The sequence below is a fragment of the Aquarana catesbeiana genome, linkage group LG08 (genome assembly GCF_042186555.1).
Source record: "Aquarana catesbeiana isolate 2022-GZ linkage group LG08, ASM4218655v1, whole genome shotgun sequence".
NCBI classification, from domain to species: domain Eukaryota; kingdom Metazoa; phylum Chordata; class Amphibia; order Anura; family Ranidae; genus Aquarana; species Aquarana catesbeiana.
This window is the reverse complement of record NC_133331.1, coordinates 145,949,106-145,966,043: the sequence shown is the minus strand read 5'-3', so window position 1 is coordinate 145,966,043 and position 16,938 is coordinate 145,949,106.

Sequence of the window (16,938 nt, the reverse complement as noted above, 5' to 3'; positions counted from 1 at the left end):
TGGTTGAAAAACGACACAAGTCCATCTAGTTCAACCCCCCAAAAAATAAAAATACAATCCCATATACACAATCTTTCGCCCACAGTTGATCCAAAGGATGGAGAAAAACCCCAGCAAAGAATGCTCCAATTTGCTACAGCAGGGGAAAGAATTCCTTCCTGATCCCCTGAGAGGCAATCGGATTTTCCCTGGATCAACTTTACCTATAAATGTTAGTACCCAGTTATATTATGTGCATTTAGGAAAGAATTGAGCTTGCCAGAACCAACTATGGAGGGAGTCTATTCCACATTTTCACAGCTCTTACTGTGAAGAAACCTTTCTGTATTTGGATATGAAACCTTTTCCTCTAAATGTAAAGAGTGTCACCTTGTTCTCTGTGATGACTTTAAAGTGAATAACTCAACACCAAGTTCACTATATGGACCTCTTATGTATTTATACATGTTGATCATATCCTCCCTTAATTTCCTCTTCTCAAGAGGGAATATATTCAGTTCCTCTAATCTTTCCTCATAGCTGAGCTCCTCTATTCCTCTCATCAGTTTGGTTGCCCTTCTCTGCACTTTCTCCAGTTCCCTGATATCCTTTGTGAGAACTGGTGCCCAAAACTGAGCTGCATATTCCAGATGAGGTCTTACTAATGATTTGTACAGGGGCAAAATGATATCTCTCTCATTAAAGGATGCAGTAGTGAAAAGGGGCTCAACATGGTTGCACAATGAGACTGTGTAAATTTATAAAAGATTAAAGAAATAGACCATGAGGACATTTGCAGTATCAGAGGATTTATTGAAAGTAAAGGCAAAAAGTGCAGAAACAAATGCTACACTGGCTCTATGGTTACCTTAAATTTTATGACTGCAGCATGCTTAATCAAGTTACAAGGTGGGTCATTTTTGTTTTAGTATATATTATAGCCTTAAAGCTAAACTCCAGGCAAACTGCTAAAACATAGATAAAACATAAATATAGGAGCTGTTGTACCTGCCAAGTGATTTGTATTTCTGACTATCAAGTCCTGAGATTTAAGCCGACCGTAGACGGTTCAAAATTTGTCTGGTTCTGTAACTACTGTAGGCAGGGAAGCAGGTTCAGCAGGACAGGAGATCTGTTTGTCTGCTGTAGTTAAAGTGTTTGTAAATAAAAAATTAAAAAACTGTGCACTGTTTCTTTAAATTAAATAATTTCTAAGTGATTTCTCGTGTGCACTGTATATCCTGCTTCCAATGCTGTAATTTACCTGGTTGATCCTTCCTGTTCTGCTTCTCCTACAAGTAAACTGACTACGGTAGCATGCCAGCCGATCCAAGCAACCGTGGTCAGTTTACGTCTTGTGTCATCATGCCAAAGATACAGACGTGCTGTGCAAGAGCACAGCACGCCTGTATCTTCTGTGGTCAGTGAGAAGCCCCACCAATCCCTGCTCTCAGATGAGGAAAGGTGGGGGGGAGAGACGTTTGCTGTGGAGCCTGATTGCATTCCATTGCCATCGAAACACAGAAGCTTGGGGGCAATGTCACTTCTGGTTCTGACGTACTGGCCCGACACTGGACACACCCCCACCGGAAGTTCTGTGCATTGCTTTGAAGCTGACAGAGATCACGTGACCTGTAGTTTGAAGCTGGAGAACACAGCAGAGGCAAGTTTTTTTTTTTACAAGATAAACTTACAGTGCAGCTAACCATCATTTAATCAGTGGGCATACAAAGGTGTTTTGAGCTAGGTTAACAACCACTTTAAGTAGCACTTACAGGTCTTGACCCTCCCCCAGCCTTTAACTGAACAGCGAAAGGAGAAGCAGCAAATGGATGAGCTCATTTCTCTACCACTCTCCTCTTTTTCCACCAGTATTGCAGAACAACTGATTCTTTTGCTGCTTCTCCCTCTCCCAGTTTGAGCTCTGCTGTACAGTGTACTGCAATATGTTGGAACCAAGTTAATTTTACTCCATGTTAATAGACAATGCTTGCGTTTAAAAAATACCTTTCATTGTGTGTTAATGTATGAGGTGCTGCATTAATGTGTGTCTGTTATATCTGTCTGAGTTTTTCCCTAATGAAGTAATAACACTATGATCCTGTTGATATGATACAGTTGCGCTAAGATTTCTCATGGAACAGGTACCCAAAGCCATAATAATTAGCAATGTGGGAACATATAATTAAGGACAATTGCTTGGAGATCAAGCAGAAACAATAATACCATTAAAAACAAAAACGTATTCAATGCAAATTAGGATATCAATTTACAAAATCCATTGTGCAAAGAACTCATAGTTATCACCTGCACTAGTGAGTCATGTTAGAAAATGAAGAATCCAGTTATTGTTTTAGAACAATGACTCAGTGTTAACCCAGATTTGGCCGGTTCAGCAGGAACTGGCATTTTTTTGATCCTTCTATGGGGAGGCTGGTTGTACTGATGTTGGTCCATTGATTAACTTCAGTACAACCAGCTTGTCAGATTTTCGTAGCATGATCACTGCCGGAGGCTATAGCCGCCGGCAGTGATCATTGTATTCTGCCGGTGGAGAAGGCTCCTGCATTCCACACTGGCAGAACGCTATAGTGCTGCAGGAGGGCTTCCGAGAGATTTAAAAATTAACAAATAAAATTTTCAATTTCCAGGATTATTTAATTGTCCTAAAGCAGTATTGGGGTGAGGGATGGTGTCAAATAAAGCTGCTGTTAATAACTAAAATTGGAAAATATATCTAGTACTCAAACAGGATTAACACCCTTGTAAAGTTTTTTTTTTTTAAATAGCAAACATCTTATACTTACCCGATCTGTGAAATGGTTTGGCACACAGCAGCCTAGTTCCCCCTCTTATGGGGTCCCCAGCTGGCACTCCTGGCTCCCCCTGCCTTCCAAGTGCCCCCATAGATAGTGATCTGAGGGGGCCCCCCGTGCTGGCCCGATCCCGAGTCACGCTCTGTGTGTCCATAGATACACAGAGTGTGGCTCAGCCCTGCCCTGGCTCTCCCCTCACAAGCTGTGATTGGCAGCAGCAGAAGCTAATGGCTCCTGCTGCTACTTCCATGTCCAGTGAGGAGAGAGAGAGCAGTGATGCTGATTTAGGTGTACAGTGCTGGATCAAGATCAGGCTCAGGTAAGTATTTAGAGGGGGTGGGGGGGAGCTGCACCTAAAAGGTTTGTTACCTTAATGCAGAGAATGCATTAACGTAAAAAACATTTAGCCTTATACAACCTTATACAACCACTTTAACAAGCAGTTCATATAGCCATTTACCAACTTCATCTTAAGAGGCAGGGAATGGGGTTTTGTATTATAAGCTGATTTCCTCTGAGGTGGCTGAGAAAGTCACGTGACGTTGATGACATGCATAGGGTGGAGCCAGGTGATGTGATTGACAGCTGGAGCTGGAAGTGACGCAGGAGCCACAGTTCTGTTGTGTATTGAAGTGCATTTACTTTTAAATGTTCGTGCAAGTACAATTCTTTGTTTAAATAAAGTGTTTTTTACAAAGGACACAATGTGGGTCCCTCTATATGTCTGTGAGCTTATTTGCAGAGCATATATGAGTAACAGTCACAACTCTTAAAGGGGCCACATGTCCATTCTTCCTAATGTAATGTACACATCATACCAGATAAGATCACAAGAAGGAATACCGTCACTGACACCACCGGAGCAGTATTTGGAGTGATCCTCAGAGTGGAAGGCTTGTTTGAACTGATTTATACAGGTCCAAAGCTGAAGGTGAGTGCACAGACACAGAGGTGGTGGGAGTCACTGTAATGTGGCCTGATATATGGAACATGGAGTAAACAAGAAACACATGTGGTGGAAAAGAGAGCTTTATTGTGCAAGCAACACATCGGAGACTATTTGTTTAATTTGCATACACACTGCTAAAAGTGATATATTGTAAAATGTGTATGTCTATTAAATGATTTATTGAGCACATTTATGCAGAGTTATTAGTTGCATTTAATAAGTGTGAGTTGGCTCAACATGTATAATATATATTATTGTGATGATATATATCATTGTGATTGATTGGCATTGTGGGAACACTTTTTATGTTTGCAGCCTCTTTTTTTTATTCTTATTGTTTAATTTATGGTATTAACACTCTATTTAGGGGTATACATTAGCACATTTGCACCCAATCGGGGTGCTTTGAAACTTTCTCAAGTGGTCTTTTCTGAGTGGGATCGGAAGGGATCGAAAAAGATATAGTAATTTGGGAAGTAGTGTCATTTTAACCGTGTTCAGCCTCCCTAACCAGGATCATGGAGGGCCCAACCCTTAAGACCCTTCCGGAGTTTATTATACATAGGGGGGAAGTTGACTGAGTAGAGTTGTTCTACCCTCGGGGGGAGTTCCACTCCTAAATATAGAATGGTAGAATCACTCCACTCAAACTGGAAGAAATTTTTAAGGTTTTCTGCTATGGCAGACAGGACATTCACATTCAAAATTTAGGATTTAGTAAGACTAACTTTTAAGCCCGAGGCCCTAGTAAAGTTATCCAGCAGTTTGCAGATGTTTGGGAGAGAGGTTGTTGGTGATGTGACGAAAAGCAATAGATCGTCTGCAAACAGAGCACATTTGTGTGCCTGTGGACCGCATATCAGGGTTGGTATGAATGGCTATCGCCAGGGTTTCTATGGCTATCGCCAATATTAGGAGTGATAAGGGACAGCCCTGTCTGATCCCTCTGGCTATTTTTATGGTATCTGAATAATAACCCTGCAGTCATACCCGCGCTTATGGATAGGCTCCGAAGCCTATAGTGCTGTACTCTGACTGGAAGATATTTGAATCTATTGAAGAGTCTGAAAGCATCACCCTTACCATCTTAAATACGGGTCATTTCCTCATCTGTCAAGGACATACACTACTGGAAGGGTTCTCTCTAAATGCATCAAAAACCTGGCTAAAGATTGGAAAGAACTCTGATCGTCTTATCTTTGGGTCGAAAACACAATTGGATGCCTTATTAGGACGAAACGTCGGAACGGGCTCTGCTGATGCCACTGCGTTGCTTTGATTTTATGCAATGCTTTTAATGTCTTCTCAAATGTGAATGACCATTTTATAATTTTTCAATAAATGCTTTATATTTTACGATATTACACTATGTGGCCCTATTTTTTCTCCTTTTGCCATATGTCATATTGAGAGGAATCGCTCTCAAATTCCGGTCACTATTCCGATGGAAGACAGCTACTGATGTCAAAACGGTCATGGATCCCTATCTGCTTTGGTCTATTTTGGAAGTTGTGGTTGCTGTACCTCCTTGGGTGTGTTACACCAAAAGCTTGGTTGACTCATCAGGCATACGCCTAGTTGGGTTCAACCTGTCTGGTAAGCCCCTTTCCTTACGGTGGTGGATTATCAACAGACAACCAGTTCACACAGATTCACAGTCACTATATTTAATGTCATATATGGACTTTATGCAATTTATATGCACTGACACTGTTGGTTTATACTATTTTACCATTATTGTTGTGATATTTTATTGCTGTGTATTTTTGTTTTGAATATTCATTTATCATATTCACTTTATATTGGTATAATTTTATTGCTTATTTCATCTTCATCAGCTCTGCACTATACTACTTTATTTGTGTCTTTATGGTTAGCTGGCTCCAAATCCCAGGCCCATTTCTCATCCATGTCCCTATCTTCTCATCAAATTCCCCTGGACTCTTACATTATTAAGGACATAGGAACTGCTAGTAACCCAAACTTTGCTTGGCTTTATCAATGGTCAGGTTGAGCAGTGCCTGCAAATGAGCACTATATCTGCTGCCATTATGAACATAACCTTGGTGCTTTGCCCATTACACTGGATCATTATATAAGCCCAAAGATTTATACTGCATATTATAATAAAACAATAATATTCATGTTTGATTGTAAGTAGACTTTAACTTCACATGGTATGAGCACATTTATTTGGAGCGTGCTGCCATAACGACAATTGTTCATTGTGTTTGGGACAACTAATTGTTTTGGGATTGTCAGCCACGCCTAATCGCTCTGTTTATGGCTTAGATTTCAGTGTCATTATGTACGGCAGTATTGCATTGACACACATACCTGTACCACACACATTTGCAGAAAATCCCAGTTTATAACTGGTAAAATTATTTAGTCAGTATTCAGGTGCAGTTCTTCACTATGAATCACTGTTGGCAGAATTAGGAGTAGTTTAAAGTAGCAAGTGGGGAATAGGTTATACAGGTTTAGAAGAGGACTGCACAGATTTGTTAGCCAATGTCTATATGTCCATGGTTGGCATGAATAACACAAATAGCCTGGTAGGTATTCATCTTTAGTCTTGCTAGGAGCTGAAGTTTTTTGGCCAGAAAAATCTTTGCATGTCTCTTCTGCCAAGGAACCCACTTATCCTGTCTCCTAGCAATTTTATTTTAAGCATACACTGTGCACATGCTGGCCTATGTCCGGCATCAAGAATATGCAAAGAATGGAGATGGTTGCCAGGAAGATGTATCTCCAGAGTGCATTTTCAGAGGTTAAATCATCAGTGGCCAGCCAATGGGCAAAGAAAAGGAACAAACCCAGTAGACACAGTGGAGAAGATTAAAGTGGTGGCAGATGGATTGACAAAAGACAGGGAGGGATAGCTCTGAACTGTCAGTGCTAGAGAGGGGCAAACACAGAGGTGAGTCTGTCATAATGTCCATGTACGCTATACGCACTTGCACATAATAGCAGGAGCTGCCTGCCCTTGGCTACACAACAGTTCTGCTTAAAACTGCAGCTCTGGTTTTGTTGGAAAATCACAATGCTTTCTAGTTTGTCTATATATATTGCAAGAGTTTTAGCAAACTGTTGTGCAGATTCCTACATTTTTGTGTTCTGAAAAAATATCTATTTGTTTGACCATGTCCTTTCCAGATTGATGAATGAAATGGTGTGCCTTCATATTAACCATCTGAGAATATTTCAGTGTTTTAATGAAAAAATTGCAGTGTATGCATCTTTTTAGTGAAAGAAAAGTCTTATGCCCCGTACGCACGGTCGGATTTTCCGATGGACAATGTCCGATCGGAGCGTGTTGTCGGAAATTCCGACCGTGTGTGGGCGCCATCGGACATTTTCCATCGGATTTTCCGACACACAAAGTTGGACAGCAGGAGATAAAATTTTCCGACAACAAAATCCGATCGCGTCAATTCCGACCGTGTGTGGCCTGTTCCGACGCACAAAGTGCCACGCATGCTCCAACACGGGAAAGAAATTCCAACACGGGACAGCTCGTTCTGGTAAACTTAGCGTTCGCAATGGATACAGCACTTTCGTCACGCTGCAATGTTAAAAATGGTTTAATACAGCGCACTCTCTTCTTCTTTATAATGTGACAAGAATTAAGTAGTTTTGCTGCTCATATTCACACACACTTCTCACAAAGTTTTATTTGTGTTTTGTTAGTGGGATTCCCTGAATATATTGTTATTAGTTGTCACATCTGACAGTTTGATATTTTTTAATTTTTTTTTATTTTGGATTTTAAGCCTTTTTTTTTCTTTAATGTTTGGATTTTTTCCAAGGCTGATCTTTGTTCAATGTTATTTTTATTTTTACTCCAGAATATTTTTGGGTGTGTTTTGTGTGTCAAGTTACCCCAACACCATTGATATCTTTTATTATTTAATCTCCAGGAGATTGTTTGTTGTTGGTGTCCCTTGTTCATTTCACATTGTATATTTGAAATGTACCTGAATCCTCACAAACAAACTGTCCTTTTTGAAGTAAAACACATAGGAGAGTATAATTCAAAACAAAAATCCTTTATTAAGGGATCAGAACCAAACAAAGAGGAAGGCAACACTGGATGAACAGGAGAAATTAGCGAAGCCTGGGACCCCCACGGCAGACATCAATTCTTCAACATCAAAATTGGTGGCCTGAGGAGTCCATATGTAAGGGAGGGCAGTCTGGTCCGGGATTCACAGAGACTTGGATAGCAGCAGATGACATGTGTGTCCGCAGGCTGTGGTACCACAAGAGGCTGCATTTTTTTGCCCAACAGACTGGATCCAGGATCCTCACTGTCTGGTCTTCCTTTCACGCTTCATTCCCGGCTGTGGCTGTGCAGTTGGAGATGTGGCAGGAGGAGGAGTAGGACCTGGAGGAGGAGTAGGACCTGCAGGAGGAGGAGGAGGACCATCCCAAAGCTGTGTGTGAGGTGTAATTTGGCCCCTCATACCTTTCTCCAGAGCCTCCGATATGAGGGCCTCACACATGGCTTTTTGGCCCTCCTCCATCCTCTGCATTTTATAGGCTATGAATGCAGCAATGTTCTCCTGCCTGGTGTGTGGTGCTCCCAGGACCTCTGTAGCCCTCCAAAAGAATGCTATAGCCGCCTCCTCTAGGGCACTCCTCCTACTGCCACTTTCTCTTTTCAGGGAGGGTGGAGGGACCTTGATATCAGCCAGCCGGCTTGGCCCGGCCACCTCCTGGCTGAGACTTCCCTGTGTATGAAAAAGGGACATAGTTTTAGTTTTTGCATCATCAATCACAATCCTTAATTAGTACTCCCAACTAACATATAGTTCACATCATTGATTGGACAAGCAGAAATATTTAGAGGAATGCTATACCTGGCTCAATCTGGGCTCCTCCACATGTGGCCTGGAAGGCCCAGGTTGGGCGTCAGAAGCCTTAGCCGGGGGGGAAGGAAGCGTGGAAGGAAGACTGGAGAGGGATGGCCTGGGTTCAGTCTGGCCTGCCAGAAAGTGCAGTCTGTCGTAGTACAACATCCTGGGGACATAGATGTCACCTGCTGCTCCGGATCTCTGCGAATCAAGGACTTTATTGCGCTCCCTCAGATATGTGCTCCTCAGGCCACCAATGAAAATCTTTAAATAAGTGATGTCTGCCGTGGGGATCACCTGCTTCACAATTTCACACAATTGCTCCAGTGCTGCCTTCCTCTTTGCTTGGTTCTTGTAATGGGGGTGTTTAATCTCCCACAGACAGGGCAGCTCCCTTAGCATCTCTATGAATACTGAAATGAAGTCATTATCTTTCATTAAGATATCCATGTTCACTGCAAGGCACAACACAAGACAAAGCCTAATGTCACACAAAACTCTCCTAATCTTGTTACAATATAGGCCTCAATCTAGAAGCAGTATAGGCACAAGTTTGTCTCTTACCTTCGTTCTTAGGATCGGCGCGTCCAATGCTCCTTCCTCCGCTCACAGATCAAACGTAATACGCACGCGTGTTACGCTTTATACACACTGCGCATGCGTGTAACTCCTCCCGCCCCTGACGTTCTTTCTAGTGTATTCCCCGCCCCTTTTCATTCGGCGCAGTGGGGGAAGAGCATGATGGCGGACATACAGCAGGTGCGGGCTAATTGTAGCAACGAGGAGGAGGAGGAGGAAAGGGCGGATCCAGGCACGTCCCGATCCAGAAGGAGACGTTTTAAGGCCACAAATATGTCGTTTGGGGAGATGTTGGAGATGGTCGACATCATGAGGAAGTCCGACTATGATGGAAAATATGGGCCTTACTCCAACCCGAACATCCGAAAGGCCAAGATCATGGTGAAAGTGGTCAGGAGTCTAGAGCGGAATTTCGGGGTACGAAGGTCTAAAGATCAGCTCAGGAAGCGGTGGTCGGACCTGAAGTTGAGAGAGCCAGAGCAGTACCGAAAGATCCGGAGAGTGCTGCAAAAAAGTAAGTAGTTGTGCTGTGTTCCTATTCTTTCTGTCTTTATTACGTTCGTTCTGCTCCATATGCTTTTATTAGTTGTAACGTTTAAAAAGGTCAACTTTAATGTTCATGGGCACATTATTCGTTCGTATCAAACATTTTTCTTTCAGCCTCTAGAACACCATTGTTTAGGCCATATGCATTTTCACACATTTTTGGGGGCCTACTTGGATGCCAAATATTTGTTTGTGTAGATGGGTTTGTTACTAGAATGAAATGCAAACTAGATTGTGTGTAAGGAGAGGACACTGAGCAGCTGTTTTCACATCTGGACACTGGAGCACTAGTGTGGGACACAAGAACACCATTTTTATTAGGGGGGGAACACAGGTGCTCCAGTGTATACTATAGGGGGGGCTACATCTGTGAAGCTTGTACCAAACAGGTAAAGTATTGCAGCTTGACAAAGGGCAATAAAAAATATACATCTTGGAACTCTGCTAAAATAGACAATTGTACCCCACTTCCGAGCAATGTTTCCTATTTCTAGTTCTGCCATCAAATATCTGTGTGCTAATTATACCATTTTTGTTTTACATAGGGGAGAAAAGACTCGGACACCCCTCATCCCAGGAGACCAGAGACCCCCCCCCTCTGGAAGAAGGGGAAATACCAACACAAGAAGAAGAGCAGGAGGAAGAAGAAGACGTGGTGGAGATTGGCACCACAACAGGTGAGTGTCTGCGACCACAGGCTCAGGTAAAAGAGATGGATGGTGGCAGATTTTTGAGACCTTTTTTTTTGTTCTTTATCTCTTTTTTAGGTGATCGTGATCCAGAACGCTTTACATCTGAAAGTGCCCAGATACTGATCGGGGAGATCATGGGGTGTAATCTCCAATTGCAAAACATCCAGCAACAAATCAGTGATGTTATTAAAAAAAATAATAACATCATTGATGTTTTGGGGCGAATTTAAACCCCACAAAATCACCTGTTTTATCGTACCAAAATTTTTTCAATGTTTAGAAAAGCCAAATTTGGAGGATGCACACAGTGTGCCAACATGTGCTATCTGCCATCACGGGAGATCAATGGACGCGTTTTGGGGGTGCAACCCCTTCCTCAATTATAAAGTAGCGTTGAGGAAGGGCTTGCTCCCCCAAAACACGTCCCTTGATCCCCCCTGATGGCAGATAGCACATGTTGACATTCGTAAATTGGTGTGCATCTTCCAAATTTGGCTTTTCCAGGGGTGATTTCCCCCCATCTGAACGCTATATCAAACACAGTTCATAAATACTCATGTCTGATATAGCCTTCAGGTTTTACCATATGTGAACTTTGTAAGTTCAAGTTTTTTGGCTTTCTTGTTGGTTTTACACAGGCCTGTTTTATCTGAAATGGATATTTCGATTTTTGATAATGCTACTGCAAACATTGTTATACAACAAACATGTTGGTTTGTTTTAAAAACCTTTGGGAAATGCACATATGATTGTGCAGGTATAAAAAAGTGCCTTACTCAAGAATGTGTGGATTATTGTCTCAACACTACAACACTTTTGGGGTGATGTAATTGCTGTTTTATGCAAAAATGGGGGTTATTTCCTAAGGGCAAATCCTCTTTGCACTACAAGTGCAGGTTCAGTGCAGTTGCAAGTGCACTTGTAGTGAAATGTGTTTTTGCATTTAGGAAGTACCAGCCAACACTGTTTTTTATAAGGTTACCCAATCACGACATTTTCTGCACTCAACACATTTCTGTCAGGGTCAGCTAAAACAAACACAAGCAGTAAATGTCCACCAAGAATTTCTTTTGGTTGTTTTTTATTTGAAAATGGTGTCACAGATTGTCTGGCATATTGATAGCCCCCCTACCCACAAAGAACTCCAGGTAGCGTAACCGGACATCAAGGGGATTCTGGGAGGGCAAGCCAGGTCGGCCACTTTCAAGCGCCGTCAGTGTTGATGGATTAGGGATTCCGGCCTCAGGCCCAACTGAGCCAGCATAGTTGGCTGAATGTTTTCTTAAAAAATTATGGAGAACACAGCAGGCAAGTATTATATGGTTCAGTTTATACTCCGCCATATGGATGGGTGTCAGAAATAATCGGAACCGGCTGGCCAGGATTCCAAATGTGTTCTCCACCACTCTTCGGGCTCTGGCCAGCCGGTAATTAAAAACCCTCTGTTCCGGGGTGAGGGTCCTCATCGGGAATGGCCTCATCAGGTGGTCCCCCAGCGCAAATGCTTCATCAGCAACAAACACAAATGGGAGACCTTCAACATTGTCCTCTGGAGGTGGCAAGTCCAAGCTGCCATTCTGGAGACACCTGTAGAACTCCGTCTGGGCGATCACTCCACCATCGGACATCTGGCCATTCTTCCCCACGTCCACATACAAGAACTCGTAATTAGCCGACACCACCGCCAACATCACTATACTATTAAACCCCTTGTAATTATAATAGTATGACCCCGAGTTGGGTGGTGGGACGATGTGGACGTGTTTCCCATCAATTGCCCCTCCGCAGTTAGGAAAGTCCCACCGCTGGGCAAAGTGGGAGGCCACAGTCTGCCATTCCTGTGGCGTTGAAGGAAACTGTTGAGGAAAAAAAAATAAACATTACTATTTTTTCACAGAAACATGGCAAGCAGATTAGACACAAACATTATGGGGCAACCTCCAGATAGCATTTACTAAGGGGAATTTAACAACAACAAAGTATAAGGTACACCTATCATATTCCCCCTCCCCCCCTCTCATGGGCCATTTCTAACATTATAGGGGGGGGAACTCTTGGACAGGTAACCCTCTTCACTTCATTGAGAGATGAATGCCTAAATACAGGGTATTACTTGGAACAGCCCCTCCTTAGTTACACTATTGGCAGACCACTGGACAGGTAAGAAGTGTCATAATACAAAGATATAAATACACACTGTACACATTTGAGGACATTTGAACATTCTGCTATTACCTATCAAGATAATAATATGATACAAAAACTTTAAACAGTACCATTGGAAAGTATACAGGCAGGCCCTTGCACTACATGCTGTGGGGAATTCATCCATAAATCTGACCAGTAAAGAGATGGGTATAGTGTTTATGGGTTTGGCAAAGTCAGCAGATAGATGATTGAGGATAGAGAATTGGGATCAGCTGACTTAGCAGTTGGGGGGGGGGGTTAAAAAAAATTTGGGGACACCACAAAAAAAAGCCTCTGGCACTCTGCCTGAATTTAAATCAAAAATAACATTTCCAAACATTTTAGGGGGTGTTTGGGGTAAAGCACTACTATGGAGCTGATAAAATACATTGTTAAGTGACTACATGAGGTGAATATAGGCCAGGAAAGACCATGCTGGGGAGGTTAGTGAAGGGCAAATATGTATGAAGGACATAAAATAATAATTACCTAAAAATCCAGCATGCATGAGAACAAAGGGGACATTCACAGCATATTACAATCATGGTAATTAGGGAATGAGGAAAGAAATACAATATATTATCAAACATTCAATACAATAAAATGTGATATAAAAGGATAAAAATCTTACCTTCATATACTCCTTCTGCAGGACCTGGATGATGGCAGAACAGGTCTCTGGGATAATGATCCCCAGAGCCTGGGGGGAGATGCCTGTCGAGAACTTCAAGTCCTGCAGACTTCTCCCTGTGGCCAAATACCGCAAGATAGCGACCAACCTCTGCTCCGGAGTGATGGCTTGCCTCATGCAGGTATCCTGCCTGCTAATATAGGGGGTCAGCGAAGCCAACAAACGGTGAAATACGGGGTCCGTCATCCTGAGAAAGTTCCTGAAATCATCAGGATTATTCTCACGGATCTCACGGAGCAAAGGCATATGAGAGAACTGGTCACGCTGAAGCAACCAATTCTTGGTCCATGAACTCCTCCCCACCCTGTTCATGGACTGGACTTGTGTCAAGGTCAGGACCCCAACACCAAGCCCCCGCACAGCACGAACTCTACGAGGAGTACGCATACGAAACATGGCTAGAAAACGGTCGGCTGCTCAGAACGAAGTAACAGAATGCACTGAAGAACAGCAAGGCCTGTGAAGAGCGACCTGAAAAACAGCAACGAGCGGGCAAGATCGCACAGAAAACTCCGATACGAACTGACTGCACGCACTGAAGAGCAGATACAAACCCACAAGCACAAACTGAACGGCAGAAAACGATCTGAAAGCCACGAGTCTGAAAAAGCGCGAATCGTCTCTCACCAAACTTTTACTAACACGAGATTAGCAAAAGGAGCCCAAAGGGTGCCGCGCTTGGTTCTGAACCGGCCTTTTCTAGTCTCGTCGTACGTGGTGTACGTCACCGAGTTCTTGGCGATCGGAAATTCCGACAACTTTGTGCGACCGTGTGTACGCAAAACAAGTTTGAGCCAACATCCGTCGGAAAAAATCCTAGGATTTTGTTGTCGGAATGTCCGAACAAAGTCCGACCGTGTGTACGGGGCATTAGTCTTATCTTACCAAAAATCACACTTCTATTGCAGGGAATGCCTAAAATTGTATTTCAGTACAGACTTCTGGAAAGGTTAGTGAGCCAATCACACAAGCAGGAAATTTCAATTCTAGGGGCTCCAGTTTGCCTTAGTAGAAGGAAGCAACATTTGACAGTTTTAGAAAATTTCAGGGACTGTAGATTTAAATGAAAAAAGGTAATTTTTTAATAAAAATAAATTACAAAATGGCTTATGTAGCAATTATATACAGTATGTTATATTATTTTTATATAATTTCTTTAATGTTACACTCAAAAATATATAACTGTTAAAAACCTCCATCCTTTGATTTAAGAAGAGCCTCATTCCTGTTGTGGTATGGTTCTGAACTGGCTGTCATGGGATATTGGATCACTTTCCAGAAAGTTGGCTTTTGTTAGTAATATGCGGTGCTATGCAATATGCAATCCTAAAATGGCTTCAACCAAAATATTATTTTTTCGTTTAAGCATATACATTAAGAAGGAATGATGAAATACTGGTTTATGTCCATTTAATGTGAGCACTGCTAAATGAGAGAATCATGGCATGACCCATTAAATCTAGTTACCTATATTGTATTGTATATGTTTCTAATTTTTTTAACCTGTGTACAGCACTAAAATCCTGAGTTCTAATCCTTCACCACTCTATTCAAAACTAGAATTTATGGTTGTAGATATACAGTATCTCACAAAAGTGAATACACCCCTCACATTTTTGTAAATATTTTATTATATCTTTTCTTTCAATAAGTTTTTTTTTTCAATATAAACATACAGAAGTTTCTGTTGCCTATACAATGTTGTATAAATGTGTCAAGGACAAGACAATGTAGCATTCTTCTGTAGAGATGAGGTGATCAATTCCTAAAGCAACTAAGCAAGGAAGGTAAAAAGGCATATTATCCACTGCCGCACTTGTTCGTCCGATGGACGAAAAACATAAGAGGGCTAATAGCCGTCCGGCCTATCAACCAATTGATAACGACTAACCTCGAACATTGACATTCTATTATTTAAGAGACCTCTGGGCTCATTGTAGAGACCTTGGGCTCATTATTATTATTATACACGATTTATATAGCGCCAACAGTTTACGTAGCGCTTTACAATGTAGAGGGGGGACAGCACAATTAAAGTACAGTTCAATACAGAAGGGACAGGAGGGCCCTGCTCGTAGAGCTTATATTCTAAAGGGAGGGGGTGGTGGTACAAAAGGTAATAGCTGCAAGGAATGATTTGATGGGGGGTGGCTCGCGGAAAGTTGTTAGGTGGGTGTGGGATAGGCTTCCCCGAATAAGTGAGTTTTCAGGGATCTCCTAAAGGTGGAGAATGCATAACTGTGAGCACTAAGAGATACAGTAGTGCGAAGCTAGACAAATGATGTTTGTTTATGAAAATGACGCATGCAAATAAATTCCTTTTCAAGCCTTTCAATATCAACCATGTGTTCTTTTTTAATATAAGTAGATAATTTAATTAATTTGCCCCGAATAGTGGCCTTGTGAGCAGCCCAAAGAGTTTCCACCGAGACCTCTGCTACTTTGTTCAACAGGAAGTTTTCCTCAATGGTTTTGTCAATTTTTGTAACCCTAACTGGGTCGCTGAGCAGGGATTCGTTGAGCCTCCATTGAGGGAGGTTGGGACGGCTAGAGTTTCTTTTCAGGGAGAGGAGGACTAAGGAGTGATCGGATCACATCGTGTCTCTTATGGAGGGCTTGACCATGTCTGGGATTTTAGAAGTAGAGATAAAAATGTGGTCAGTCCTAGCGTAGGACTCATGCGGGTGAGAAAGGTGGGTGTAATCCCTTTTAGTTGGATTTAGTTCCCTCCAAGCATCAGCCAGTCCGTGTTGAAAGATTAATTTAGCTATTTTAAGACTCCATGTGTGAGGAGAGGAGAGCCGATCGCCTAGCAACCGGCTCTCTGTTTAGATCACATGACGGCTGTGATTGGACACGGCCGCCATGTGATCAGGAGGGCCAATTACAGAGCCCTCCTGCCAATCTGAGATGCGCCGTGTCCGGATGACACGAGCGCACCGGGATCGCACCACTGCACGGGCCTCCGTGCGCCATCCCCCTCCTTCTGAAGGACATTCCACTCAGAAGGAGAGAGCGCCCACCCGGCTGTACATATGCAGTGGCCGGGTGAGAAGTGGTTAATCCATATGTAACCCACGTTGAACAGGTTGGAGGAAGGGATGGGGGGGTTTGCGGAAGCAAAATAGGTGGGATAGGCTGGTAAGGGGAAGGGGTGAGGTAAGGTGGTCAGCGGGGGTTAGGGGGAAGATCCCAGTTTTGGTTGCTTTATGGTGTGGATGAACCACAGGGAGTGAGAGTTCATCTGGTACAGTACGGTCCTGGGACTATGGACTCATAACTGAGGTCTAGATATCTATACTGTGAGTCTTTGTTCCAGAGTAACATTGAAGGGTTCTGGAGGATGTCATAAACTGTTATAAACTGTTCAAACAGGCAAAAAATACGAAAGATAATATGATGGTATCTCGGAAAGGTTCATGGCTGAACGGATGATTTTCCAATGTCTGGTTAGGACCAGAAAAGGGTGAGTGCCTTGGAGGTGTGTTTGGGGTCGTTATGTTGGAATACTACCCTGCAGCCCAGTCTCTGAAGGGAGGGTATCATGCTCTGCTTCAGTATGTCACAGTACATGTTGGCATTCATGGTTCCCTCAATGAACTGTAGTTCCCTAGTGCTGGCAGCACTCATGCAGCCCCAG